Here is a 4,288-nt window from a genome sequence, read left to right as displayed (position 1 = left end):
GTCAGATTGGCTAAGATGACAAAACAGGAAAATAACAAATGCTGGAGAGGATGTGGGCAAATTGGAACATTAATGCATTGCTGGTGGAGTTGTGAACTGATCTGGAGAACCTGTCTAGAGAGCAATCTGTAACTATGCCCAAAGGGCTATAAATAATTTCATACCCTTTGACCCAGCAATACCACTTCTAGTGTTGTAATCCAAAGAGATTATAGAAGTGGGAAAAAGACCCATATGTACAAAAATATTTATAGCAGCTCTTTTTGTGAAAACAAAGAATTGGATATCAAGGGGGTGCCCATCAATTGAGGAATGGCTGAACAAATTGTGGTATATGCATGTCATGGAATACTATTGTGCAATAAGAAACGAGGAGCAGATGGAATTCATATTTACCTGGAGAGGCTTGTACGAACTGATGCTGAGTGAGAAGAGAAGAGCCAGGAAGAATTTGTACACAATTACAGACACAATGTATGTGTGACGACCAGCTTTGATAAACTGGACTCTTCTCAGCAATACAGGGTTATAAGTCAACCCCAAAAGGCTCACGATGGAGAGAGATGTTTACATCCAGAGAAAGAACTGAGATTGAACCCAGATTGAAGCAAACTACCTGCCCTTTTTCTTTTTCTTGTTTGGTTTTGTTTTTCCTTTTTCCCATTCTTCATTCTATCTGTTACAATCCTCCTTTATAACCTGACTATTGCCTAATGTGAAAGTATTTGCAGATACTATATTTGATTGCATGCCGCCATGGAGGGGGAAGGAGGAGGGAGAGGAAATTTGAAACTCAAGGAATTTTGGTAATGAATCTTGTAAACTAAAAGTAAACAAATTAATAAAGAGAAAAAAAAAAGAAAATATCCAGAGTCAGGACATGAAGTATTTTATTTAAGGAATGGCAAGGAAGCATGTCCTTAAAAAGTTGAAAGAAGACATAAATTTCTACGGGCCAAAGTGTCTAGGGAAGACTTCAGAAAGATGCAAGCCCAGTCCAGAACTAGGTTGAAGTTGGTTTCATTCTTTTCAGCAGATGGTTCTTCATTTCTCCTGTCCTTCCCCTTCTCTCCCTAAGATGCAAAATGAGAAATAAAAAAAGACCTACTGCATTTCTGAATATGCAGATATGTTGTTTGATTTGCTCACCTTGCCTAGGGGTGTGATCTGAAGAGTCAGTATAATTGTCTTGAAAGAACAAACTCAGATACAGTACATTATAACAAGCAAGAGAAATGCATAATCCTCACTTCATGTATTCAGTTTGGCTGAGGCTTAGAAACAAAATAAGAAGCAACTCACATGTTAATTGTTTAATTAAAAACTATTATCTCTATTCAGCTGCCAGTTACCTAGTGACTTTGTTACCAGTTACCTACCTACTTTGTAGAAAGAATGAATTTTCCAGGCTACCTTCAGTGGAAGGCAGAAGGAAACAGTTGATTTAGTACAGTAAAAGGGACAAATATATTCACACAAGGCCATCAGAAGGGTTTAAGGAATTGTGAGAACAGTAAACCACTAATGGGGTCTTGGGCTCTACTAAGGAAGATAATGATAGAAGTAGACTGTACGTGTTAGTAGAGTAGACTCTAAGGATAGTGTGTGATTTGAGGGATACTAAAAATCTCTGCCTGTCCTAATGCCTTTCCTCCAAGCCTGGCACAAGGCCTGGAATTCTAAGACCTTGTCTCTAGAAAGAATCAATGAGGGTGTAGGTTAACTGGAATATAATTGGTACATTAAAACCTATTAATATCCTGACATTTCCAATTCTATAACTTAATAAAGAACGATACCCTGAAATTCTGAAATATGCCCGCAACAGTTGTGAAAATTTAGAAGCAAGTTTGTATGTGTTATGTTCATATGTATATGTGTATATGTAAGCATATAAATAGTTCTCTTTATCTATATTAAGTATTTGTATATGTATATACAATTTCTCTCTCTTACACACACACACAGAGTGGAGAGAACCCTGTATTCCAGTCAAAAGATCTGCATTTGAATCCTGCCTATCTCACATTTGCTGTGTGACTTTCAGCCAGTCACTTACCCTCTCCAAGTTATCCTCATTATAAAAAGGAGAGGATAATACCTACCTCAAAGAGTTGTTGTATTAAATGAAATTTTATGTGTGTGTGTGTGTGTGTGTGGTCTTGCAAAACTTAAAATACTATATAAATTACTTTTAATGGAATACACCTTGAAGCTTTGTTCAGGGTCTTAGATTGACAATTTAATATCTATTCAGAGTCTTAAAAAAATTAATAATGTTTGAAAAGCAATGTCAAGCCAGTCTTTGAGATAACAAATATTCAATAAGTACTTACTCTGTGCCAGGCAGCTAGGTGGCTTGGGGAGAGACCACTGAGCTTAAAGTCAGGAAGGCCTGAGTTTAAATATAGCCTCAGACACTTACTAACTGTGTCCCTAGTCTGGGAAACCACTCCTGTGTTCTTGTCAAGAAAAGCCCATGGACAGTATGGCCCATTGTAGCAGCAAGCACCCCAAGCGCGTCCTCAGGGTTTGCTGCCCATGCAGGTTTTTGGATCTGCTTTGTTAAAGGAAAGCAACTCAAAATGGGTTAACAAGCTTACTTTAATCAGTCAGACATATATCGTTTACCTTGTTCAGGAGAAAAGGTCAGCACCCTGAAATATACAGGCATAATTATCAAGACAGAACCATCAAGTAGACAGATTTCCAAACTGTCCAACCATTACATCCATACCCAGTCAACATCTGGGTTTCCACATTCTGGGTTTTTCAAAGCCGGGGGACTCTCAACAACGGCTTCCCAGAATTCAGATCAAATCACAGAACACTTCTCAAAGTGAGTCCCAAAAACAAAGCTACACATCAGGGCTTATATAGCCTTCTCCTGGCTCAGAGAATGTAACAACCTTATTGACTCACTGGCCAATCAAGAAGTATCTACTGAAAAACAAGCCTCCCACCCCAGGCTCCAGGTGCACTTTAGCCTAGGGGCAGGGAAGATCTTTAAAATTTACATTCTTATTACACCCATAGAGTCATGAAAAGGCAGACACAGCAAAACAGCATGTGCTAGGCATTGTGCCAAATGAGGGGGATGTAAAGATAGGCAAAGATACTACCACTGCTTCCTTGAGGTCATATTCTAATTGGGAACACAAGATTCAAACAACTATATGTGCAAGTTATAAAATAGTTCTGGGGCAGCTAGGTGGAACAAAGCCAGGAGGACCTGAGTTCAAATCCAACCTCAGACACCTGACACTTACTAGTTGTGTGACCTTGGGCAAGTCACTTAACCCCGATTGCTTGCCTTCTACCCTCCAAAAACAAACAAAAAAAGAATAGTTCTGTTCTTTAGTACAAAATAGAAGAAAGTAAACATACATTCTTCAATGTATATATTTTCAAAGCTCTATAGGACAATAGATGTCAAAGAATTAAATGTTAATATGTCCTGCAAAATTAACAATTTATTAAGGAAAAATATGATCATTACCTAACAAATTCCAGTCTGCCAAAGTCCCTTTCAATTTGTGTAAACCCTTGGGTCCTTATAATTTTAAGTTTGAGAAAATTAAAACAGTGGGGAATAGTGTATATGCAGCTTTGCTGAACCTTTAGGTGGCAAGCACTCACCTCGACTCAGGAGAGGGACTAATCACTTTCCCCAGACAGATCCTACCAACCCAAAGTTCTGTTAGCAAAGCAAATACTGATTCCAGTGCTGTGTTCTATCAGCAACCTCTTTAATGATGTCAGTGTTAGATGCTGCTGAGGGACTGAGCATTTATATAAACAAGAAAACCCTTTGCTACCTTATTCCTTTTGAATTTTCAAGATAACACTATTTTTTAAACCAATTACTGCTAAATCCAGATGAACAGAAAGCCAAATGTCTGATTAACTAAAATTGATTGAAAGGCCCCAGGAAAAGGTGTTAACTGATTATAACATCTTGTTTCTCTATTTCAAGACTTTTCAACCTTTTTTGTCATGCCCCCCCCCCCCTTGGCAGTCTAGTGAAGCCTAGGGACCCCTTCTTGGAATAATGTTTTTCAATGTAATAAAATACATAGGATTAAGGATTACAAAGTAAAACAAAGGTTAGTGAAAATAAAGAGGCATATTTCCCCATTTTAAGTTCAAGGCCTCCTGAAAAGCATGCAAAGACTACTTAGGGATCCATGAACCCCAGATTTAGAATCCCTTCATTATTCTAGGTTTTCTTCCTAATTCTCACAATTTCTCTCTCTCTCTCTCTCTCTCTCTCTCTCTCTCTCTCTCT

The 4,288-nt window shown here is 38.2% G+C and overlaps 1 long non-coding RNA gene across 1 annotated transcript; it reads right to left on the bottom strand.

The window, feature by feature from the left end:
- Positions 1 to 871: 871 nt before the first annotated feature.
- LOC138161193 (uncharacterized) lies at positions 872 to 2,936 on the bottom strand. The gene is made up of 2 exons (XR_011168309.1): positions 2,632 to 2,936; positions 872 to 1,073 (listed from the first exon to the last, which is right to left on the bottom strand). It is a non-coding gene; the product is annotated as an uncharacterized lncRNA (long non-coding RNA).
- Between the last annotated feature and the right edge of the window lie 1,352 nt (positions 2,937 to 4,288).

Source organism: Petaurus breviceps, unplaced genomic scaffold (assembly GCF_028583685.1).
Source record: "Petaurus breviceps papuanus isolate PSGF00001 unplaced genomic scaffold, PetGlider_PUasm1.0 118, whole genome shotgun sequence".
NCBI classification, from domain to species: Eukaryota; Metazoa; Chordata; class Mammalia; order Diprotodontia; family Petauridae; genus Petaurus; species Petaurus breviceps.
Note: the sequence above shows the minus strand (reverse complement) of the source record. Positions and strands in the feature narration are given on the sequence as shown.